This window comes from Pteropus alecto, unplaced genomic scaffold (genome assembly GCF_000325575.1).
Source record: "Pteropus alecto unplaced genomic scaffold, ASM32557v1 scaffold3, whole genome shotgun sequence".
Taxonomy (NCBI): Eukaryota; Metazoa; Chordata; class Mammalia; order Chiroptera; family Pteropodidae; genus Pteropus; species Pteropus alecto.
The window spans coordinates 35,786,760-35,814,317 of NW_006442484.1; the positions used below are offsets into that span (position 1 = coordinate 35,786,760).

Here is a 27,558-nt window from a genome sequence, read left to right on the forward strand (position 1 = left end):
CATTATAGTTCTAAAAGAAGATGCCCCAGACTGTAGCTTAGAGGGGGAAAAGGGGGAAAAGAAGTGTGTCTCACAGAAAAACAGCTGCAGACCTAGAATCTGATCTACTTAATAGTATGACAATGATATATCCAACCTCCCAGTGAAGCATAAAGCCAATTTCTGCTTTCCTATAGATTTATATCTTGACATGGAGTGAAACTTTGACATCTTTTGGAAGGAAAACTGCCTTTACGGTTTTTGACACACACACACACAAAATGTAGTATTTTGGAGAACTTGGTTTTTGTTTTGGGCTGCCAAAATTTAGACAACAAATATCTCTACATTATTGGTGAAGTGAGCTAAAGACGCATACTTCAGATTGGACAGTTATGTCTTCCTTGAGTCCATTAAAGGGATCTGGGAAGGACAGGGTAATCAATCTTAAGCATCCTTGGGCTATAGATTGTTTCACTGTTCTATAGGCACTGGCTTCTGAGTGACATGAGGACCCAGAGCAGTGGATGAGAGCTTCGAGAGGAGAAGCTGCTAAGAGATTTGGAGAGGACCCTGTTCATACTCATGGATCACAGCAGTGAGAGAATGCAGCCTTGTGACTAGCAAAAGGCAAAATGAGATTATCCAAGCAGGCAGCAAGAAATGAGACATGGCCACAAGGGCATAGTGAAAGTGTGAGTACTCCAAGGAGTTTCAAAAATATTTGAGGTCAGTGCCAAGGTTCTGCTGTTATTCACATGATGAGATAAAATGTAGGCATTTGGGCTATATACATTAAATTATATAAGACCCCTAATGGGGAAAATAAAAAAAAGGTTAAATAAAGTCACATTTGAAAATATGGCCTTCAAAAAATAACATCAAAGACAAAAATTATAATACTCCAAGTCAATCACAAATGCAAATCTGGAAGTTTACTGATTTAATCTAAAATATTTTGCTGGCTTGACCATTACAGCACTTTCTATAAGATCAAGAAGGTTTTGGACACAGGATAATACTGTTTGGCCTTTGAAAATAGTGATAAGAAGAAAACAGCTATATTCCGTCCTTGCTACAATGAGAGAATATTTCTATAATATCTCCTTTTTAAAAGTTCTAAACTTAAAGTCTGGTAGCCAAGTTAATGGTCAATTATAGTGACATGTGTTTGTGGGTATGTGTGCATGTGCATATGTGTATGTATCTATACACATATCTACACATAAATGTGCTGTTAGTCCTCATTTGCAAAGGCCCTACTCTCTCTGTGGGTAACCTCTTGTTTGGTGAGTTCTTGATGACCCCATCAAGGTCATCCTGCCTAGAGTTCTTTATCACAGAGAAGCACAGCTTATATGTTAAGAAGATCAGTGCCCTAAGTCACATTTTTGAAAGAACAGGTTAGTCCTGGTAGTTTTCATTTAATCATGGTTCTATAGAACTTGCTGATGAAGGCTTTCCAACTCTATCAGGAAGTCTCTGAACTCTGTAACTTCATGCTAAATGCTGCCTACCTGACCCAGTTCTTCCCAGGGGACAAAAATCCTAAAGGAAACACTGGAACTGAGTCGATGCCTACATATCACATTAGACAAAATGTTCAAAACAAAGCTCAGAGCCCTGTTTGCCCTGTGTTACGATATCTGTCTGGCTGTTAAGCAATGGTTTAACCTTACTGAGACTAATACATAAAATGAGGGTAACATCCACCACATGTGGGCTTCTAGAAGAACAAAATTAATAATATAAAGCAGCATTTAATGCATCTTAATTGCCGTCTCCCTATTGTTGAGACTCAGACAACCAAGTTGTTTACATGCCTTCATTCCATCTATGCTGAACACTGCCGCGTAAATTTGGTAGAAGCCGAACACCACTTTCATTGGGTCTAAGTTAGGCCCAGCCTAATTCCTAGTCTATAATCCCTCCCCACTAGATTACTACTCTGAGAAACCTACTTTTACCTCTGCTTTTGGATATTAATCCACACCTATGCAGGAGCTCAACTTTCTTTGAATTCCCCACACCTGCTAGCATTCAGGCCCTTCTGAAATATAGATGTCCATCTTCTTTGGAAGCCTCAGACCTCCTCAGCTCCTGTGTGCTCCAGTTCTCATAGATGTACTGTTATCCTAATGTCTATTTTTAAATCCTCTTTTTAAAACCTCCTCAGCATGCCTGTCCTGATCTTGGCTCCCTTACCCTCACAGTATACATACCCCAACATATTTGCTGTCTCAAGGGCTATGCTTCAAATTCCTGTTAAATGGTTAAGGTCTACCTCTCAGCTTATTTGTCCCCAGTGCCAACTGTCTACTACTATTTCTGAGTGTTGTCATCATAGATACTTAGATGCATCATTACCACATTCTGATACACTTTTACTTTTTCTTGAACATCTTAATTGCCAGCCACATGTACCTGCATGCTCTCTAATTTTGCCTTGCTACCTAAGTGTTTTGTTTAGCTGCTAGTTAAATTTTTTTCTAACTGTATATGCAGCTGTACCAGTGGGGAACTTCCTAGGCTATTGCAGGCAACTGAGATATTGTGCCCCAGGTCCTGCGTGGAGCCCAGTCATCAGGCAAGCCTAACTAATTTTCTAATTCTTTCTTTGCTGGCTGGGACTGACAGTGACGGCACCCCAGGCCTGGTCATTGGGAGCACCTCCTTAATATTTTTCCATGTAGATTGATCTGGCTTCAGGGGGTAGTTAGAGTCTCAGATCCAAAATTATTCTTTCTTTTCCCATTCTACTATAATCTGAGGTCAATAGCCACATCTAAAGATATCATCACTTAGACATAGCGAGAATAGACACAGCTATAAGGTATGACATATTAGAGTGACAGTGCATGGGTACAGAAGGCTGGGGATTGAATTGAGTCCCAGAAGTGCCTATTCATTAAAGCACTGCACATGGAGAAGATTGACTGTACAGCAAAAACAAATCTAGACAAAGGGACCCAAGCAGTCCATGTCCAAAGCCAGTGTCCCAAGAAGCCACTATGTCAGAAATGTTCCAATAGGTTTTGGCATGTTAGTACCCGAGGTGAAGGGTGGTTGATTCCAGTTCAGTGGATGATACACAAAAGCGGTGATAATTCAATGACAAATGGTAATGTCAAGTCATCATTGCTCAGAGAGATCTATCCCTTTGTATCAGGATCCCAAGCAGGAGCTGAACAGCAGGTGCGTGTGTGTCAGGGAGCGGAATTAAGTGAACATAGGAGCCAAATACTCAGATGAGGCAAAGACTTACTATAAAAATGGATTTGGAGCTATGTCCCAGTATTAGGCCTTAATGCAGCTAACACAGCAGACGAACAGGAGTTAGGAAGCTTTGTGAATGAAAGGTAAAGTGATTCCCGAGGCTTTTCTCAGGCACATCAGGCACTGTCACTATTGGTAGTGCAGCTAGACGCCAGTCAGCCCCAGATAGGGGGATTGGGGATGCTGACATTCCTTCCTGACCACAAGGAAGTGAGTTTGGGTCTGAAGTTACAATTCATGAGTACATCCAATTAAAGAGAAAGGCACGGGATACAGGAAGAGTTATTATAGTCACAAAGGCACAGGATACACAATATGTTATTATAGTCATGCCCCTGCTCAACATCTTTCATGATGCCTCAATGAGGATCGAATTTGAAACCTCAAACTGGTATCTTCAGCCAATCAATCATATGAGATGTCCCAGTCCTCTTGATTCCTGGCCAGATCTTCAGTAGTGACCTTCCTGCTCCACATCATGGCACCTCATACAGCTCCTCAAACTTTCTACTGTTTTTGCCTCATGACGTTGCTCTAGTCCCTCATCTTCGATTCCCTTTCCTCTTTCTGTTACCTTCCCAATGCCTGCCACATCATCAAAAATGCTGTAGCTCTTTTGGTCAGGGGTTATTCATAAAGTACGCTTCTGAACTTTCTAGAATTGTTAGTTTGCTGTATAAAAGGCATTGAAATCATCTCAAGGACATGAATTTTTTTCTTATGATTTCTTAGTTCTCTCAAAATCTTAATTCAAAACTTTGCACATGATATAGTCTTCAGAAATATTTGATGATTGACTAGACACAAGTTAACTTAGTCTTCTCAAGGTAAAAGTCAACCAGTGTTTCAGTGGAGAGGTGTTTGGTATTATACAATGGCACACTGTTATGCTAGCACTATTCATATTAACATGTTATTTTCATGTTAAGTCAAAAAAATAAAAATTAAAAGCAAAAGCATTTTGTAATAGGGTTGTTATATATTTTTATATTATTATATATTAAATAAAGTGTTATATTTTTATAATATTATATTAGATTATGTTGTATATCATATACTCCATGTTATATATTAGATGTTATATATGTTTTATCCATCTATCACTACCAATATGCCCACAGCTAACTGTAATTCCATGTTGCTCAACAGTCTTAATTGAGTTCAGTTTTAAGTTTCAAGTTTTAAGTATGAAAATCTCAACTTTCGTAATCTCTACTGTGGCCTTCTTAAGAAATATAGATAACTAGCAATCTATACCATAAAAAATAATGATGTTCTTATTTATTTAGAGATTTACAAAACACTTTGCATTTCTCAAAGCACTTTCATACTTTACTCCCTTTACAAAGTATCCTCTAACTTTTATGAAGCAATGTGAAATATGTATAAGATTTAAAAACTCAATTTAAAGGTTAAAAAGTCTTGTTTTCTTAGAGTTAAGATAATTTATTTTCTTTGAAACAATCAAGTTCCCTGAGAACAGATTTATGGATGGAGAGAATGGTTGGATTTCTCTTCATGCTCTGTTTTGAAACTATATTTATTTTATCACTTGAGATAATCAATGCTCAAAATGATTGTATGAAGAATTCCAAATGTTGTCTTTAAGACCAAGAGGTGACTCCAAGTACAAATAGTGACAGAAGTTCTAAGCCTGAAAGCCACATCTCCAGATATTTGTGTTGTAGAGACATAGTTTCAAGGAAGGTAAGAAACCAGAACTAGGTGTGGTATAAGATCAAGGTTACTTGAAAATGGTTCAAAGCAATGTGTATAATAATAGGGATAGTACGAATTGGTTTAATTGATCTTTTAACTTTAATTTTGATTCTGTATTTGTTAATGGAATGGTAATAAAATGGGCTTCCTCTTACTTTATTTCTATATTTTCATAGGTTATATAAAATTTTCCCCTTGTTTCATCACTAGCTATAAAATAGAAAAACATCTTTCTTGTTTTAAGAAGTTAAATGTTAACCTGAGTCTATTGATTATATGAATAGCAGTTTGTATATTTAATCCATTTTGTTTTTTATCTGTTATTTTCCATATTACACTTTTCATATTTCATTCCTTGCTAAGAATGAGATGCTTTATTTTTCTGTTTTCCCTTTTTCCTTTGAGAACTAAAAGTTTTAAATGTATTTCTTCAAAGAGACCAGAATAACATTTTAGACAAATTATCTGCAGTTCAACTAAGTACATGATTAAAACAGTACAGGTACTTCATTTTAGGCCTCATTCCTGTCATCACAGCGCACGCTGGTATACCGTAACTTGCTACTACGAAAAAGAATAGCAGAGAGATTGAGAGACAGTATTCTTGAAATTTAGCAAAGCCACATCTCTTGTTTGTGAAATATGGTAATGTTTCTTGCAACAAAAATTAGAGATATGCTCCCATTATCTCAGGTAGAAGTTTATTATCAGGTTACAATGTACAGGAGTATGAAAAGTCTCTGAAGTAATGCATTCAGGTTTTAGGTGAACTGAAATGTTATTCGCTTTTGGTAATTTGTCACGGGTTCTGATGGCCCAGAAGAAACTCTAGGTATCTGAATATTTAAAGTTCAAATTTTCCTTATCTGATTCTCTCACTAGTTTCTGCTTCTTCCTATTTCATTGATTATTACTATCAACTTCCACGATTTATGTTTCCCCCTCGATCCTTCTCTTATTACATCACTGTAGGATAGAGTCTGTCATATGCATCTCTCTAGCTGGTTACAGGTGGTAATTGCTTGCAAGTAGAAGGGGATGGCTAGGGGCCAGAGGCGAGGGCTTTTTTGCATACTATTTTTAGCATTTTGAATTTTGTACTTTATGTATTTATTTTAAAATTAATATATTAATACTGTATTAATATATTAATATTAATGTTAAACAATAATTAATAGTAATAACACCATCAATATCAATGTTATATATTAAAATGATATTGATAATTAATAATTATATATTAAAAATTGTTCTAAAGAGAGCAATTCCTAACTGATAATATCATGATAAAAAAGAAGAAAAAGAGGGAAAAAAAGAATAAATCTAAGATTTAAAAGGAAAACAATCTAGAGGTTATTTTCAAAATCGAAATGATATTATTTAATATAGAATGTTAACAAAGGTAGAAAATGGAAAAATAACAACATACTAATTTACTAACATAAGTAAAACTTGATTAAGAACTGGAACCAGAGCTCAGACTCATTGACTAGAATACCAGACTTATCATATTTCTTGTATTAAAAATTAGAGTATGCAGAATGTTTTAAGGCAGTGGCTCTGTGAGCCAACGGACGTTACTACTGGTCACAATTTCTGTAGTCTAGAGCAAGTTGATAACAATGACAACAAAAATAAAATTTAAAAAGACTGACTATAAAGCAGGCCTTAGAATCTATAGTATGACACTCTAGAATGCCAGTGCCTGGGTCATTCATAAAAACCTTACTCATAAAACAAGAATTAGACATATTATCATAAATTGCATCTAAAGAGAAATAACATATTTATAACATTTTCCATATATATATTAGTGGGTAAGAAGGACGATTCACTGTCACAAAATTATATAATAAACACATTCATCTTAGTTCTGGTAAAATGAATTTATTTCAAGATATTTTACAGACACAAAGAAGAACCCTTTTCCATTTCAAATACCACATAATTCTGGGGTTTATCATATCCCTAAAATATCAATGACCCAGAAATCATTAGGGAGATAGAGCTATGAAAGGAGAAATAAGAAAGAATTCATCCCTACAAACACAGACATTTGTCAGATTATGAAAAAATGGACAAACCCACTTGACTACTGGTACCCCAAATCACAGAGAATTTAAAAGGTCCTAAAGGTCTCCTTTAGTAAATGCATTATAAATAATCCCAAAATACAAATTGTGGAGAAATGTGATATAATTTTTATTGTATTAAACAAATAATTTTAAAAAATATTTTCTCTAAGATACAACCTAATATTACAACCTAAGATTAAGCAAGTCTCTTTCTTTCCCCATGATTCTGGTATTTTCCTTTGTAGTAATTAAGTTCTTCCCAGGCAAAAAAGCTTTCTACTAGGAAGGTATTTCCAATCCCTCCTAGCTCTAATAATCACATTCTCACTAGCTCTGTCCTGACAGTTTTAATTCTACACATATAGTTATATTCTAATTTACAGAACTTTTAATTACCACAATAATTTGTGATTTCAGAAACAAGACTAGTGTGGCAGTCCTGCTGATATTTAAACCCCACTTAACTACTACTCATTGGTTTTTACCTATCTATTTTTTGATATTTGGGTAGCCAGATGCTCAAAGATGCTTTGTCTCTGGAAGACATTAAAACATTGAAATTTGAGAATAATCCTGTATGACTCTTTGACTCTATAGAACTTGCCCAGTAGAACTTCTAGACTTTCTATAGACAGATATGCCATATAAGGGTCTTGTCAACAATCAAAATATAAAGCGATTTGATAGTCATTTGCCAATTTAATTCCAATTCTACTTTAAGCTTCATTTACCTTAACATAGCTCACTTACTTCTACTCAGCCACTGTATTTGACCTACCTTTTATAACTGCAGTTCAACAAAAAAGTGTCACTACTGAAAAGCTTTTTACTAACAAGCCCATTAATTCAAGTGAATAAATGACCAAGACTATTAGATGGGATATCTAGGAAGTAACATAGGTTAAATCCCTTAATCAAGACTTTCTTTTAGTTTGAAAATAAAAATCTTACCAAGTAATTTCAATAAAAAGTCACCTTAAGCAAGAAAAAGTATAACTTCTATTGCCGTAACAGAATATTCCTTGAAATAGCAATATTTCCCACAAAAGATATTTTTCAATGGGACTAACTGGATATTAACCTTAGCAGAGTTCAATATTATATAACAGAATACTACTTCTTACTTTTGAAGTATGCATTTTTAATCATAATTCAAGAAGACTATACAAACAAAAAATAGGTAATAAGTACCTTAAGTTACACTAAGCATGCGCTACATAAAATATCGTTACAATTGTCACTCAGTTTTTTCTTCTTTAAAAAAAAAAGCTTTCTGCTTATATATTTCTTTATTTATTAAAAAAAAAGGCATTAAAAAGCACTTAAGTGTGTTGTCATTTTTTTTTCTTATAAGCCAAAGTCTGCTGCCTCCCAACTCAGTTAATCCACTGATACTTAGAGCTAATATAACTTTATAAAGACTATTTTTACATACATAGAATTTGCAAAATGAATCTCATGAGCTTACTGTATTGTAAGGTAAAGGGGTGAATTTTACTGTATCTAGATATCTTTTATAAAAGTACATAATGATTTCCCTTCAATTTCTTTTCTATATTTTAATTTTCATCTTTTTAAGCTAGTACTATAATATAAATATATATTATATTTATATAATATAATATAAATATAAATATAGAAATCAATGTTACTAGAGAATAGGTTTAGTAATTACAGTGATTTTGCATTTCAGCTAAATCGTTCGTGATAATACCACAGTAAAATTTATAGTCTTCAAATAGTAGCTTGTCATCTTAGCTTATAAAAAGATGACTGATTTGGACAGTAATGTTATGAATGTTAATACATAAAAAGGAATTGGAGTTAGAGGTCAGAAAGTATTTTTATCTTGAAAATATTTATAGTGAATCCGGCTTCATTTCCTGTGGGTTCTTATCCCTCGAGGATTCCTTCGAGATCCAGGTTTAAATGAACCAGAAAACTTAAATTCAAAACTCATCTTACATTGCCAAACTTTACATGCTTTCTGCTTGAAATAAATCAAACCTGAAATTCAGCCAAGATTTGTTCAAAACTCCTATTTCATGAAATTGAGGTCCTGAAATTTTAATAAAACTTGCTATAAACTTAAAGAAAGTATGTAAATAAAAAAATTAGGTAAAACATCAGTAAATACACATAGTAAAAATGGATTAATCTATTGGTAAATCATATTTGCTCATCATAATTTCTGCAGATTACATATAGAATAGATAAATAGCATAAGATATTTAAAAGACAATATTTTAAATATTAAAAACTTAAAGTTATCTAGGAAGCTTCTCAAAATAGTTGGGACAGAATAAAAAAATAGAAAAACAAAGTAAGACTCTTCTTGATCTGTCGGGTTACCATGAAGTTCGAAATAATCCTGTCATCAGCCATTATTTAAAAATTTAGGTTTTTCTGCCCATATGAAAATGATAATAAAGCCAAAGTAGCAAAAAGCAGTATAAAAATTATTAATAATTTTGTTTGGATGAAGATATGAAAACTGCCTATAAAAATATTCTTAATGCATTTATTTTCAGAGTTTTAAATTTTAACTCCAGAGCATAGCTGAGTATTCCATTGCATGGAGGAGTAGCTAGATGGTGTGATAAGAAAAAAGTTTTAAAAATAAGGTAGAAAAAATGCCATCTGGTGTGAACAGCAGTTGAATGAGTAAGAAAACTGTGAATCTTAAAAAAAAAAGGGGGGTGGGAAGCTTTTTTTAAATGGGGGTTAGAGTCTGAGGGTTTAACAGCAATGAGTTAAAAATGATAAAAGAAACCATCAAGGTCTCTGATCTATTAGCACCGACAAGGACAAAAGCCAATATCTGAGTTCCTAGGAATTATTCCCAAGAGTTTTCAAAAGCAAGCACATATTCTCTACTTTTCATGGATGAGAACAAAGTGCTTGTGTTTTTATTGCTTTTTGTTGATATATTTAAAAAGTATTGTTTGTACATTCTAGCTTGGTGTCGGTTGAGCAGCTGGGATTTTGTGGAGTGACAGCAAATGTGTAGGCAGAACTGAACTCAATATCCTACCAAGTAGGCTAGTTCAAGATGGTAGGGTGGCTTGCTAATTGAAATTGTTCTACCAGTTGAACTGAATTTAAACACTTCTCACAAAACGGAGCATACTGGGATGATGAAAAGCCACCAAACTAACCAGTAGTTTGATGTTTAGAATTTCTAGTGTGTAATTGGATTCTTGATTTTCAAATGTACTCGCTATTCACATAATTTATTTTTTGAAAGGGGTAATGTTTTATATTATGACCTAGTGACTCTTAAGAGTTACTTACAGTACTTAAAGTGGCTCAGAAAAAGGATGATGTAATTTATATCATGTGTCTATCTTCCTTCTAAATACTCATTATGATTTTTCATTCTTATCTTTCTTGACAGCTCTATAATTTAAAGATACTGTAGTTGGAGTGGTTGCCTGGGAGTCAAAGCAAATAGTGGTACTTGAAATGATAATTTTTAGATATTAATAAAAAAAAATTTCCTCTTAAAAGTCTTTAAAATGCACTAAACTTGGTCTGTGTGGACTCGCACAAAGGAAATGCAAATGTTCTTGTGGCTTCGTTATTTCGTAACCCTCAGGAAAATCCTGTGGGACAACACTGCACAGAACACATTACAGGATGCCTCGAACCACAGAATTTTATTATGGCTTCTGTGTCTTAAATGTCATTAGTGTAGTTTTTAAATTCCATATGCTTCCCAGCGATATTCAGATTGGATTTTTCAGCTAGAATAATAGTCTTTTTGCTGAGATAAGATATACTAGGTTTTTATGCCCTTCCCCAGATTAATTTAACTCCTCATTTTTGCAGTTTAGTTGAACTGCTTAGTGGACAATCCTATCATGTACGTGTGAAATACTGAATATTTATATCAAGGTGTTGATGATCTAGGGAAAATAGACTTTTCGTGTATGAGGGTGTCTAGAAGTTAATATTCTCAATGATTTAGCTGATCTGGCTAGCTAGGCAGTCATCCTCTTCTTTTCTCATAATTCTGCATTTTTCTTTCCAAAGTTGCTCTTGACAAAGTAGAATCCCTCTCTGATACTAGCATACAAGTGGCCACACTCTTTACCCAATAACTTTCAAGACTCCTAAAAATTATAGCAATATAACTATGAGAAAAGGCGATATGGTGCTAATAAAGCAACAAAGCAATTCTTAACAAAGTTAATAGGCATCTATTTAGTCTTTACCTTTTTTCTTTTTCTTTCCTTCTTCCTTTTTTCTTCTTGTACTAGATATCTACCCAATTTGGATTTCTGAAATACACTGCACTGAGAACTAAGGGGCACAGAAATGGGACACAATGCAGAAGATTAATATTATTCATTCATTCAACAACTATTTCTGGAGTATGTATTATGTATAGATGCTCCTCTAGTTTCATAGAATATATTAGTGAACAAAATAAACAAAAATATCTGTCCTTGTGGGGTTTATTTTCTAGTGATAAAGACAGACTATAAACAACATAATAAAATTAATATATAAGTAAAATTTACAATATATGTTGTGAAATGTGACAAGTAAAGTGTAAAACATCTAGCAGGTTAAGGGTTTCAAGAATCTGGGGATGGCAAATGTGAGGAGAGGGATGAATAGCAAAGAACAATTTTAAACAGTAAGCCTGTTTAAAAAGCTGAAATTTGCACTGATCTGAAGGCATTAAAACCAATCCTTGAATTAGAGGATCTCCAAGACACTTGAATTATATAATTGAGCAGGAAGTACACAGATAGACTAACCATGACAGAAAATACCAAAAAGCAATACATCTCAAAGAACAAATTAAAAGAACATAGTAGATCTCTGTGGGTATTGAAGGAATGCACCACACAGAAATGATTAAAATTTAAAGATGATAGTAAGGATTGAATGAAGGGAAGAGAACTTTTCTGCTGAGAGTGAAGTAAAGTTTAAAGGTAGAAATAAATGCTGCGATAGGAATGAGTGAATCTTTTTAATGAGTAAACTTTATTTTATCCTACTGATGACCTAGAAAGACCTTCAAAGTGGGCCTTCTCTGCTTTCAAATATGAAATATACCCTGGGGACTTATGTGAGCCTAGGAAGGTTAATCAGATTAATTAAAAGGAATGGCAAATCTTGATCCAATCCATTGACATAAAGGAGTAAAAGATGAAAACTTTAAAATTATTAATGACAGCAAATCAAGCTTTGCAGAGTCAGGGAGTCAACAGAACACGCCGGGGCATCAGTTTCAAGGCAGCGGTGCTGCAGGGAGAAGGCGACAATAGGAGGAGATACAAAGACAGAACCACAAACATTGCTGTATTCTGGATGGAAATACAGAGAGAGCACAGAGAATGTCTTTGAACTTAACTTTAAATCTCACAAAGGAAAAAATATACATATCATTTGAGCAAGCAAAGAATGCTTGATAAACTTTAGTTTATGCAGTAAAAGAAGACAATAATTCTAGATAGGCTTAAAAATAAAGTGTTATTAGTATTTAAAGACTTATAAAAACTTTAATTTCATAATTTGTGCTCAATATTTGAATTTTTATAGCTTGAGCTCTGAAGCTACTTGCAGAGCATAACTTTGCCCATTTGGGCTCTGGAACTACCTGCAGAGCCAGCAACCCGTCTCTGCCGACTGTACTGTTTAATAAATTGAATCCCTTGCATCGTTGTTAATACTCCCTGTGCTATGATTGTGTGATTAAAGACAGCCTTTTTGTACTACAAGCCAGGGCTGAAACTAGGACCTGAAAAATGCTTAATCATATATTGGTCTCACCTCACATCCCTACTTCCTTGATCACTGAGTCAGCAACCATTCAAAGTCCAGTTGCCCCCACCAGTCAGAAAACAAATAATGTTAACTTTATGTTCTTGTTTCTCCTAGCAACCCATCTCTTCAATCAACAGCTCTTTGCAACTTTTGCCTTTATAAACCCTGTCCTATTCCCTCCACTTTACAACATATTATTGGTTCATACCGAAGGCTGTTTCCCAGTGTGCAAATCATTATCTGATTAAACCTGAAATTTATTTTTAAAAAGGTGTCTCTGGACTTTTGTTTACATCTTGGATAAATTTCATGCTAGAATGAATACAGTAGTTATAGAATTCAGAGAATTAATATAACCCTTAAAGTTCTATGCAGAAGAATTAATATAAGTATAAAATGTTTTCCAAGTTGAGATTATATTTAGTGAATGAACTTGTATGATATATCTAGACTAGAGATACCTTAGAGGGATAATTTAATAAGTACATTAAGCCCCTTAATGTACTTATTATACAAGTTGAAAGGTAGGTTAACAGATATATTTAACATTGTCAGACAGTTTGATTTGCATAATTTTTATCAGTATTTAAATTTTTTTGGGTTTATGTTTTGAAGGGTATATGAAAGAATATGTCAACTTTGAATTATTTTTGCTCAAGTTCTGATTCATGGAAATAAGAAAAAAAAGTTATGCATCTCTATATTTTTATGGAAAACATGCCAAATCTGAAAGAATCAATCTCATTGAAAATTTGTACCTCTTTCTTTCATGCTATAATAAATATGTATTTTTAAATCATCATTTAAAAAATTTAACTGGATTATTTTTGCTTCTTTGTTTGTTTGTTTGTTTGTTTGAACTTGCCAAGAATTAGTTCCCTTATATTCAACTTCCAGGCCAAGTTAAAAACAAAAAACAAAAAAGCCAAAGCAACAACAGCATCACCAATCAATTATTTTCTAAGATGATTCATCTTCCAAGACTCTTCTACTACAAGCATGATATGATCTCAGAACAGGAGTCCATTGATGTGAAACTCTGGCCCTCCTGATTTCTAAATGTCATGTGTTGCTTATCCTATGTAACATTATATTTAACCTTCTTAAGAGGAAGGCATTCATGATTTCCAAAGAACAAATCAAAATGGAAATGGAAATTTATGATACCCTTTCCACAGCTAAGGTATTTTTCACCAATATAGTATATTATCATTTAATGTTCTGTAAGGAGAATGATATATAAAAGAGGTAAGCAAAATAGAGAAGTAATTTACTTTTTTCTGTTTATATTAAATCCTAGCAGATTAGCTTTTCTTCTGCTGTCCCTTTCTTGCCATAATTTATATTTCTACTTGTCAGGCAGACTTGTTCTATTTAACTGATCGTTATATTCACCTAAGATGGAGGCTGACTGTGTCTCCATTATTAAAATATTACCTCAAAAATATTAAAAGGAATGCATTTCTATAATCAATTGAATTTTCAGCAGAAACTATATTTTTTAATGCTAAATTAAAATGAAAAATATCACTTAAGGACTAACCAAGCAATGTCTAACTACACATATTTATGGAGAACACAGAGGAGGATTTTCAAGAAGAAAATACAACTTTTTTTTCAAGTATTTATTTCCTTGCTTTCTAGTGTAGACCTTGCATTTAAAAAAAAAGTCAGTTAATGTCCTATCTTTGTCTAATGGTTTTTCATTATCAATGTTTAAATAAGTCATTTTTTCAGCTGAAAATCTAGAATTAAAATAACTAAGCAGAAGTTTCCTAAATAATTTCTGTGTTTAGGCAGGATCATATTTTGAAATTACGCAGGGATTTTATCTGTGATAGAGGAGTCCATTCAGTTAAAGGGGAAAATTTTCACCCCAATGTCATTAAAAATTTCTTTATCTTTGTTACTGTTGGGGTCCAGAGCAGGCGACCCCAAAAATATCACACAATGGCATATTATTTTGAATTGAAATCACTTGAGAAGCAGCAAGAACAGGAAGAGCTCTCTGACTCTCTTTTGTCTCTCTAAATTCTGGAAATAAATCTCACGTGGAAGGTGTCCTCCCTACTATAAAAGGGCTAACAAGCAATCAGATTAACAGAGACAGCCTTTTAGCCAGAGATAGAGAACCTATAGCTGAGAAGCCTACATAAACAAATCCTTGTTAATTTTACTAACTTACTGCCCTAAGCCTACATTCTACTTAAATTCCTTACCAACTAGATATCCCAACAACTATGCTCCTTTGTCCTGTCAATTTCTCACAAATTTATTATTTCTTTGTTTAAAAAGCATAAAGAGGTGCCTGTTTCAATCATTTCTTTGAGCCTCATTTTATGATCTGAGCATCATATCATGACCTACTATGTACTTGTATTGTTTTTCTCCACAACTAGTCTTGTGTCAATTTTATTTTTATTGTCTAGTTGTAAGAACTAAAGAGTAGTGAAGTGAATTCTTCCTCATCCTGACATTACAAATGATATTACAGTTTCATATCAACAACAATGTTGTAAATATCCCAAACTACTACATTCATCACCTTTGGGCTTCTTATTTAATATGTTATTAAAGGAAAAATATTTATATATAATAAATTTCATATTTTTAAAACCATCTAAATAACAAGATAATGATAGTTTCCTCTGAGGTTCTTTTTTTTTTTCTTTTTTCTTCTTTTTCTTTTTTTTTTTAATTTGAAGCATTATTTCAAGTTGGATTTATATTTACCAGAATGTTAAAGGGGCACATAGCACAACGGAAGATTAAGAAATTCTGACTAATAATAGTCCATTCTAGTTTGATTTATAAAAAATTCTTTTAAATTCATCAAAAATACATTTAATCATTAAAGGATTGCCCTGAATTTTACAAATTCATATAGTTAGGTTCTGATCTTTGTTTCTCTCTTCCTTCTTTGTTCATTATGAGGATGAATAACATGTATTGAGAGATGTTCTACCATTTGTTCTCTGCATCATATCGAACATTTTATATATATATATATATGTATGTATGTATATATATAATATGTATGTATGTATATATGTATGTATGTATGTATATATGTTTAGTTTGGCCTGCTTTGATGTGACAAATGGGTACATACAGTTTCCTTCAATACAGTTTTCTTTCATAGTTATTTTCTATATGTGAAATGCACCTTGTAATTTCACGGATGCTCATAAAAACAGATTAGGAAGTATGATTCAAACTATGCCATGAAGGTGCCCCTTCCCTAAAATCTGAATCATGAGCAAAGGGGCAAAGAGACTGAAAATGTTGAATTTTTTAATCTATTCAAATAGGTGTTATAAATTCAATTCTGGGTTGAGTTGGCAAAACCATACTATTATTTCAGTAAATTTCTTCTCATTTATGTTAGTTGGAGTCAGTTCTTTTGAAACTCAAAACTAACTCTATAATCTCTCAGTTGGCATCCTAGAGGAATTGCTGCAGATGGCACTATTCCATTTTATTATTTTTAAATTAGTTTGAAAAAGCTGCTCACTTTTCTTTGCTAATAAGATTTCCTGCATGAATGACTCGAGCTTAAAAGTTATTTCTCCTTCTTGTTTAGCTTCTCTTTTTTACTCCCTCTTCCTCACTAACAATTTAACAAACTCCTAGTTGTTACATAGTTAAGTTGTAAAAGTCCTATTTGCAGAATGAAGGGGAGCAGAATTTATCACCCAAAAATATGCCTCTTTGGCATAAGTATTATATTAAGCTGGTTATTTTTAAGAAACTGCAGTCAATGGAAAAGCTCTAAAAACAGTAGAATGTACTCTTTTATAATAGAAATTTACATTTATAAGGGAAACCTCCCTTCGTTTCTCCCTTACATTTCTCCCTCTCTGTACCTGGATGACTCAATCTCTAGAAATTTATTAATGAAGAAAGCATGGACTTAAATCTGCATAACTTTACTCCTATTTACTGTGCTTTGACTGATAACATCCCATAATTGACTCCCCTTACTCCCTATATCTTTTTTTGTCTTTAGCTAGAGATGGTATTTAACGTGGTGGCTTGGGCCATTATGGGGAGTTACTACTCAGTTTTCCTGGGTCTCTCCCATGTATACAGTAAATTTGCATGTTATTAAACTTCTGTTTTTTTTTTGTTGTTGTTGTTGTTGTTAATTTGTCTTTTATTACAGTGGAGGGTCTCAGCCAAAAACCTAACAGGGTAGACAAAAAAATATTTTTCCTTCTCCACAAGAATAATAGCTTATGAATTAATCACTTATATTTTCCTCATGAATTTCAACTTAGCTTGAACAGTATATTAAATAACATTACTTGCTTTTAATCTATATAATGTATATAAAAGCATTTTCAACAGGATAAGGCACTAATACAAGAGAATAATATCGATAATTTATTTAATTATTAAATGACAATGATATTTATTATTTCACTATGATACTCTTAGAAATAGCCTTTCATTTCCCAGAGTGCATAACAAAAATCAGCACAATGATTGTCATAATAATAAAAGATAAATTCAAGAAGGTAGAAATTAAAAACAGAATTTATGGCCATGCCACCCTGAACATGCCTAATCCTGTCTGATCTCGGAAGCCAAACAGGGTTGGGCCTGGTTAGTACTTAGATGGGAGACCACCTAGGAAGACCAGGTGCCGTAGGCATTAAAAAATGAAAACTAAAAACAGGGATGGAAAAGAGGAAATTGTTGCAATAGACCAAGCGAAAGAAGTCTTAAAGTGGTAGAAGTCTTAAAGTAGTAGAAAAGAGAAAAGACAAAAAAGCACAAGAGAGGGAAAAGAGACATTTCAGAGAGTGAATCAACAACTTTGGCAACAGGTTTCATAAGAAAAGATGGGGAGGGTATGGGAAATATTTTAAAAAATTAAGAGTTCTAGCAAAAATGAAATTAATGAATAGAAAAAAAAAGGACTTGGGAGAAAATGGTTAAAATAATTAGTGCAAAATTCAGCAAGAAGAGAGATTGAGGTACTAGTAAGCTTTCCATGTGGAGATATCCAAGTAATAGGTAAGAGATCAGGGATGGTTATATAAAATTATAAATCATATATCAATTGTTGAAATGATGATCAGAAAAGTCCGTCCAGGGACAGAATCTTAAAAAATTTACATTTATTTTTACTTTTATTTTTAAGAGTTCAGGAGATTTAAGAGAGGAATAGACAAAGAACAGCTGAAAAAGGACACTGAGAAAAGATATTCAAAACAGTCAAAACAAGAGAATATAAATCATTCAAATCCAAATGAATAAAATGCAAAGAAAAAACTGAAGTTATGAAGAAGTCATTGGATTCAGCCCTCAGCAAGCTTTTGGAAATTTGAGAAAGCAGCTTTGGTAGAGTGCTAAGAACAGGAATCACTTTGCAAGGAATTCATTTTGGCCCCAAATATATATGAATTTCCTGGCTACTAAGTTCTACATTGGGAAATCTGCTCCACTGTGCATCCAATGGCTGGCTGTCTGAACAGAAATATGAGGTTTCTTACTGTACAACATTCTTCCTTTTGATGTTTAACATTCTTTGCCATTATTTCTTCTCTAGAAAAAAAAGCAATGAAATTGAATTTTTTTTTTCCAAAAGAGTCTATTTTCTTCTGAACAGAGGACATTTCCTATATGGTTAATGTTTAAATATGCAGTTATTACATAATAAAAAATTACCAGTCTGCTTTATTTAATGTAATTTGATGCAGTTTTTCTCAGGAGCATTTAGCTAGAATCCTTACACGATGGTGTGTGAATGTAGATTTTAATATAAAGATAATCACAATGAACAGTTCCCACCTTAACACAGGTGAAAAAAATGTAGTATATCTACCTTAAAATGTAGTAACAGAAATTTCAATCCACTTAGACACATTTAAACAAACATTATCATTTTATTATTGACTTATAAAAATTTTTACCATACTATTTATGTTATGATATGAAATACTAATCATGATATGTAACCAGCTTGGTTTGGGGGAATTAATATCATCAGCATATACTTGGTAAATCTAAATTATAATCTTTTAAAATATTTAGAATTAGTGTGTACTATGACCAAATATAGTTGTATACAATACAGTTGTATCTATATTTATATCTGTTTTATTATTGCCGAATTAAGTAAATTGAGATCCTAGTATTAACAAAATACTAAGTTAAGAGAAGTAGTTAAGAGAAGCAAGTGACATTTTTAAATTCAATGTTTCACTTTTAATTTTAAGGAATAGATTCTATTGTAATTATGTTGACTAAAGAATTCTGAGTTTTCATAAGTTAATCATCATAAATGAGTTATAAAATAAGCATAAAAAGAAATACTTGTCATTTGATAGACTTTGAGATTGATAAGATTTTGTATATCTTTCTTTCAAAATAAATCAAAATTTCAACAGTATGAACTAAATGAGAAGCCAATCTGATTTATAAAAACAACCACATGAGATAGAATAAGTTATCAAAGTTCCAATTTTAATAAAAGTCATAGCTTTGAATGTAAACTATGTGAGAACAATGGCCTTGCCCCTTTGTTTGCTGCTGTCACAATATCTAGGACAAATCCTGGCATATATTAGACACTCAATAAATACTACTGTTGAAGTAACACTTCTCCCACTTCAGCCTCCTTTCTGTAACATCAGAGGAAAATTTCCTCTCTGTTACTTTCTGTTGAAACTATTAAATAAAACTAAATCAAAACACTCAGAGGACTTGTTTTAAAGAACAATTTAATTAATATATAGGATGTTTTTAAGATGAGATTTGCTTTTAGGTAATGCAAATTCAAAAACAAACATCAACTAGTCTTTTAGGTAAATAATCTAAAAGACTATTAAAAAGTCCAAGTTAGTCATCAATACATAACCAGTAGTAAAATTAGGTCCTGTTTATACTTCACTGTGGAATTTATTTTTCACCATTTGGGAAAGTATAAGGAAAAACATCTCTTGGCTTAAGAATATTTTTCTCTGTTTAATTTTAGTTGCATATTTTTCATTTTTAGATTATTATTTTTCATTTGAATCTGTAAAGCTGTTAGAAAATGTGGAATAAATTACTGAGGTAATCATCTGCTGTTTTACCATTTCCTTCTGGTGCCAGCTAAATTTAAAATGGGAATATCAGTGTTTAGAGATTTAAATGTTAGGCATGATTGAAATAGTATCATTTGAAAGAAAAGCTCCCAGACAAATCTCTCAACATGTATTGAAAAGGCAGCTAATTTTAATGACTACCCTTCATGTTCTACAATTAGTCTATTTAATGCATTCTTCCCTTTCTAAAAGTGTAGTTTCAGACAGACTACTGACAAAATGATATAGCTTTATTGCTAGAATTTAAATCTGGCAAGAAATACAAAACAAAATGATATCCCCCTGAAATGACTATAGAGTTAGCCACACCCCACTACTTCTGGAAATGTATATTCCTGGAAGCTTTTGACCACAAAGGTATCTAAGTTACCATAATTTCTAATTAATGGAACTGTAGTGAAGAGACAATTATTTTGTCAATTCTCACAAACATGTTACAAAAACATTATGTCAAAAGATTTTTCTCCACTATGTCCTGGGAGCACATATCAGACCCTATATTTCTCACAAGGATATGCATTACTGATACAAGTTAAATAGCAGCCAAAGAACATGTTTCTTGGGACAACTGTCAAGTTATAGAGTTTCTCCAATAATTTAGCACTCGTCAGACACACTACCTTTGAGTGCTATGCTTTCATTCAACCATTCGATCCATGTGAGTTTGTGTCATGCACTACTGAGATGTCCATATTGTCAAAGAGTTCACTATACTTGGGCAGACCAAAGCTAGAGTCAGGTACAATGAGTAAAACTAGAAGTTTTGTATACAGATCTCATCTGTTAACTACAGAAGAAAAAGACAATAATCTATTCTTTCTCTATTATTTCCATGAGACACATTGAGCTTGGAACATATTAAGAGCTGAGAATATATTTGTTAAATAAACAAATAAGTGGGTATTCTAGAAAACATGCGACACACGCCTTAAGGTAAGGGAAAGTCAAGAAAATCAAGCAAATTCTTGTGAGATTTAAATTCTTGCAATAAAAGTATCTCGTTTCGTCAGTAGTTTGATTATGACTGCACTTTTATACCTAGAAAGGTAGACAGCCTGAGCTCCTGGGCAGGCATTAAAGATTGGGCAGGATCTAGGATAAGTAGCAAAGTTATATTGGTATTGAAAGGTATATTGTTTAGTCAAACTGAAAAAATATATATTTTTGATATAAAGAGTAGGCCAAAAATATTGAAAAATATTGAAGAAATACTTTACCTTTAAGTAGTGACTTAATTTTATTTGCTTAAAATTTTTTTCTATAGTTGTATTAGGCACCAAAATATGTTTAAGCGACTCTGATAAAGCATTAAATTTACAAAAAATTATTTCCTATACCAAAGGATTTACCATTGAATCCTCTTACAGATTCATCCTTTACATTAAAATATGAGTCAATTTACAGAAGTTTCAATAAAAACTGAAAGCAAACAACACTAAAAACTTTATTGCCTTTTAGCTAAGCTTTGAACTCTCATGATTTGCTATGTACATGAGGAAATTTAAGGATACCATTATGGACTCATTTTGAGGCCAAAGAAATATAAATAAAAAATGAGTAATGATTTATGGAAGCAAAGGATAACATAAAGAATATTCAAATAAAGTACAATAGGCTGATACAATGAAAAGTTCTTGTCAAATGACCTAAGAAACTTTTTACCTCTTCAAGAAAGAGGGAGAGATATGACCCCACCCTTCCTCAGATAGGTAAGTAAGGATTGGGTCTGGCTTCTTTTACCTCTAGGATTAAAGGTTCTTTGTTTTTGAAATTTTAGAGCTCTGAAGGGGTTATTAAACTGTATTTACCTATATAAGAAAGTATTTACCTATATAAGAAAGCCTTACCTATATAAGGCTTTGGGACTCCTCGATGTAAACAAAAGTTGCTCAAGCCAGAGAAGTGAACTGGATTACCTTTCCTGTTAATGGTGATCTGCAACCTAGCCTCACACACAGTTCTGGGGAAGTGGCACATACCCTGAGTAAGGGTAGGTGCATAAATATTTTGAAATTTGGAGAGAATTATCCAACATAGCAATGAGGAAGAGAACTTGACAGCAGAAATGTCATCTTTCAAGTACATACCCAGGGTAAGGCAAGGTCTACCTTAAGTGGCAACCATAATAGATTAACCAATCAAGTCTTCTCAACCCATTTACTTGGACTATGTAAGCCCTAGAGCTTTATAACCCAAGAGTAAGTGTGCATGAAAATGATTGCTCTTGGACATGGGTGGAAAGAAGCTGAAAGCCAGGTTTGATTGAATTAAGGACCAAAAGTAAGAGAGAAGGAAGAAAGGAAAGAATCACTCCATTTACAAATTACTACAAGTACAAAAGCTAGAACAAAACTGTAAACAATGTAGGCTTGGATATAGATACCTAAAAATCAATTTATGAATTCTTTTTCAAAAACTAAAGGCATTACTCAATGTAAACATAAATATCTCTAAGCAGATGCGGTTTCAACTTTAAATTTATTTTCCCAAATTCATGATATTTTAGCATTAATGAAGCACCATATGTAGGTTTACTCCAACAAAAATAAATTTATGCTAAAGAGGCAAAGAGAGCCTAGCTAACATATTTTGAGTAGCTAAATAAAGCTGTTATATATATACATATATATGTATATATATAAAATTATTAAGCATATAACCATATAAACATCAAATCGAACCATAAAAAGAAATTCAAAAAATATTAAAATGTCATGATGCTGACAAGTCCTCTTCATGAGATTCAATTTTTTCAGTTCTGTGTGGCTTCTACCACATGGTAGGTTCTTTGCTAAGTGTTTGAGGGTCATCTTTACAGGGGCTGGAGGTGACATGTCCTACTTTGTTGACACCACACTGTTTTCCTAACACTAGGTATTTATAAATATAAGGAAAAAGTATTTGTATGTGTGTTTATATGTGTGTATGACACGAAATGACAGAGGGCTTGAAATTACCAATGCCCATTATTGATTGGAAAAGTCCACTTTCAGCAACAGTCAAGGTTCCTTGTGCATACACATGTAACTACCAAAGTTAATGAAAAAGTAAAGAAAACAAAAATCCAGATAGAAGAAAGTGAACTTATGAAAGTCTTGATTATTAGTAAAAGGAAGGTCTAGAATATGGAAATGAAATCCTTATACTAACTTTTAAAATCTGTCTACTACTTCTTTGTTGTCAAATATTTGTTTACAAGGCCAAGTTCCAAAACTTATAAAATTAATGATTTCCTCAACAATGCAACAAAAGGCTTGATTAGTAGATCTGTTTTTAAGTTTGGCTCCTATTTATACATTTTTGTTGGCTTTATTCTTCATCACATCCATGATATTACAGAATTTTTATTGTTTTTAGAAATATTAAGTGGTTAACTGTGCATATTAATCTCATCAAAAGAGAAGAGTTTCCAAATGTTAGTTCCTTCTTGAAAGCACCAAAAAATTTTATGGCACATAATGATATATTATGATTGATCCTGTTATCTATTAACTCTTAAAAAGTTTAATCAGTTATTTCTTTTTGAGAAAAAGCCCCTCAAAATGACAACTGGCACATTTGATATAGATCTGAGTCAGGCTAGTTGCACAATGGGTTTATTTCTGATTTTTAACATCAATGAGTATTTGTTCAGTTACTACTAAATACAAAGCTGTAATAGATGATATTTGGTTTATACTAAACATGCATCAAAGGTGAGGGGCAGTTTCAGGTGAGCACATCAATGCCCTCTTACACGTGTGGTAGCCTTTAACAAATTTTACAACTTTCTACTCATGAATGAAGAAGACATACATATTGTCACAAATTCATCTGCAGAGGGAGTCCTTATAGATTATGCAAATATGTTATCTGATTTAGCATAGTCTCAAATTGTCTTAAGGAAATCTGGAAAAGATTTTTTTTTTTGGTAATTAACCAATGTTATTTATTTTCTCTGTCTTTGCCCTCAAGATCAATGACAGTAGAACAATAAAACATGGTAAGAGAGCAAATTGATGGTCACCAGATGGGAGGGGGTCTGGGGGATGGGTGAAAAAGGCAAAAAGGATTAAAAAGTACAAATTACCAGTTATAAAAATAGTCACAGAGATGTAAAGTACAGCATAAGGAACATAGTCAAGAATATCATAACAACTATGTATGGTGTCAGATGGGTACTAGGCTTATCAGGGTGATCACTTTGTAAGGTATATAAATGTCTAATCACTATGTTGTACACCTGACACTAATATAATCTTGTATGTCAATTGTAATTGAAAAAATTGTTTTCCAAAAAAGAAAATAGTAGGAATATGTCAGCCAAAGAATAGGTCAAAGGGGAGGAGAGAAGGTCCATCATTGGCTTTAATTTTGGTCACTCTCACTGTTATTTCCTTTCAGTTTTCTGACAAAAGTTTGAGCAACACAGATTAGAAATCTATAGTTTTCAGGCCATTTTACATAAATTTATTTTTGAGTGCATAACATTAAAAAATTCAGAAGGTACAAAGATATAAAGCAAAGTCTCCCTCTCACCTATGTTACCCAAATACCCAGCTATCTCTCTGGAGACTTTTGATGTTCCGCGTGTGTGTGCATGTGTGTGTCCTTTCAGAGATGTTCTAAGCAAATTACATGCACACAGACATTTTTTTGTGCAAAAGGTATAATGCTGTATACATTGTTCTTCATTTTGCTTTTTAAAGATTTAACAATTGATCTCTAAAATTATTCCCTATCAGTTTATAAAAAGTGTTTATGAAGAACTCTTCTCTCTCTCTCTCTCTCTCTCACACCAGTTGGCTACTTTTTATCCTATCCTGTGGTTGTAAAAATATTTAATCCATATTGTTTTCATTGGCATAAGTAGAAATCTCAATTTTTCTTCAATGAATAAGCATGTACTTCTGTCATTCCTAGTAAGTCTAATTGTACCTGCAAGATACTTTTAGATGTAAAATTACTCGGTTAAAGAATATGTATATTTGAAATTTCAAAAGCTATACTTGAATTGCCCTTCATAAAAGTTTTACCAATTGATATTCCTGCCAGCAATAGATAAGAGCGTTTGGTCCCCACACCCTATCACCACCAAATACAAACATATCATTTTCAACTTGACAGGTGAAAAGTGATTTTCTAGTATCCTGGACATCTTTCTCTTATGGTCTTCACTACTATTGTAGTTTTATTGTTTTACATTAAATAATTGTCAATTTTGGAATTTATAATGATGTAAGATTTAAGGTGTATATTCATTTTTTCCGAGATGGTTACTGAAATTGTGCACACATTTGTTAATGAATCCATCCTTTTCTCACAGACTTGGAAAGATGCCTTTATTATATACTAAAACCTCATAACTAATTAGGTCTTCTGAGGTTTTACCTCGTCTCATTGACTTGTCTTCATAGTTTTACTTACAGCATATTAAAATATGTCTTAATAACTGATGAGTATTCTCATTCATTACTTTTTTAAATTGAGGATCTTAATTGTTCACATGAACATATTTCAACAGAGTTATCCCTAGTAAGAAAGCTTACTTCCAGGAGTTGCTCTCAAGTTTTATTTATAAAGGGCCATGCTGTACATTTAAATATAGAATAGCATTCTTCAACATTTCCTTGCCAAGATAAAATATTTAAGTGACATTAGGGATAAAGAGATTTGTGTTAGCAAGATAGCCATTATTTATGTTAGCAATTTAGTTAGCAGATAGTATCCACATCAAAATATTTCCAATATTAAATTATTGACTTAAAACTAATTTCAAATGCTTAAATTACTGATTTCAAAACTAAATTGGGAGTACAAGCAATTAGTAAATTGAAGGCTGACTACTAAAAACAGATGTAAAAGTAAATGAAAGATATTACTGATAGATTAATCAAAACAAAACATTGTGGAACATAAAAATTGAGATGAAATGACTGGAATTTTAATTATTTGGGACAGATTTTCTGAAGCTGGGTTTAATTTTGGTAAACTATGTCTATATTTTCTACCATATGGAGAAACACAACGATAACCTCAAGCATCTAGCACCACTCATTTACCTCTGAAGTCAAAACTGTCCTATCTTTCCTCCAATTGAGTAGCTACTGTCGTAACAGCAGTCTACCAATTCCACTCAGCCACTATGTTTGGCTCATGGACATGGATATGGGTAGGCTAGGGAGGAAAACTTAAGCAAAACACAGAAGTGAAAGAAATATCATTACTTCATTAGGTAGAGAATGAGAAAGGCCAGTAGTTTCTTTTTTTCTTTTCCTTTTTTCTTTTTCTTTTTTTTTTTTTAAGGAGGATAAAGGAAAGTTAGGGAATCAAGCAATCAGGTGCTCCATGTGTCAATTTCTTCTGTTTTGGCCAGGAGTAAGTCTTCCAGCTCTTGCAAAGTGTAAATTTAAGCTGCGGTGTTCACTCTGGCCCCATCCCCGCCCAAACCCCGATGTGTAGTAAATTACCAATCCTCGTTTCCATCCACTAGCATTGCATGTCTTCTGGTTCCTAAGGTTCAAAATTTACAATAATATATACTGGAACAGAGGGAGGAGTGAAGAGGAAGGAGTGGTTAATGTTAAAGGGAGAGATTTACCAGAGTTCTATGGTTCCTATAGTAACAGCTCCTTTTGTTTGTACATATTCAGAACAGCTGCTTCCTTTGGGTTTCTGGTAGTAGGGATATTACAAAGGTAATCGAGGGGAAAAGAAGTACCACTCTGACCATGGAACATTGTTTCCATAGTCAGATTATTCTTCTTTTGATGTGGGTTTAACTTTATATTAGAGTTAAACGTGGGTTTTGACTGTTGGTAACAAGATCTTTTAAAAGATAAATTTCACCAAGGAAAGACCTAACTGTGCTGTGACCTACAAGATGTCTTGTGCTAACTTGAATAATAGACCTCCACTCACATGTGCTCTTAAGACTTGAAACCATCCTTTCTCTTTCCGCATGGCATACATGCAAATTGCACTACAAGCTCCCCAGGAGATATTTCTCTCCCTCTTCCAAATGCCCACAAATCTCTGTTCACCTTTCCAAGTCCTAGTTAATTCCTCTAATTAGAGCTTTTTCTGGCTGCAACCATTTACAAAGTTGAGTTGCTGATTAAAAACAAATGTAATGAATATTTATAAACTAATAATATTTGGTAAATTAACAGTCCTCTTGCCCACATACCGATATTACAACCATACAATTAAAGCCTTCTATAGATCATAGTAAAGAAGGGCCATCTCTAAGGGAAAGTTAGAAAAAACTGTGGTTCCATTTTAAGAAACAAATGCCATAGACATATATATATACATGTAAATAACATGGAAAATATGCTTAAAAAACAAACACCCTATCAACATACATCATATGTGTATATATATATATATATATATATGTGTACATGGCATAAAGTAGAAATGACAGTTAAAAATATTGAAGTAAAACATTAAAAATGGCATCTACTTATTGAGTAGTCAAATTGTATAAATACAAACTTAAGATGTAAATAAGCAAAACAGGAAGTACAGATGTCCTCATAAACAAATTCATATTAAACATATGTGTACTATCATGGTTTTAAACCTTTGGGATTTTGGAAATGTGAAATCTGAACTCAAAGTGATGCTCTTGATTTTTAATTAACATT

The 27,558-nt window shown here is 32.8% G+C and overlaps 1 protein-coding gene and 1 pseudogene across 1 annotated transcript in view; one reads left to right on the forward strand and one right to left on the reverse strand.

Moving 5' to 3' along the window:
• KCNH7 (potassium voltage-gated channel subfamily H member 7) overlaps positions 1-27,558 on the reverse strand; it is a 404,901-nt gene that overhangs the window by 316,438 nt on the left and 60,905 nt on the right. The window lies entirely within an intron of this gene.
• On the forward strand, positions 17,369-17,487 carry LOC112470536 (annotated as a pseudogene).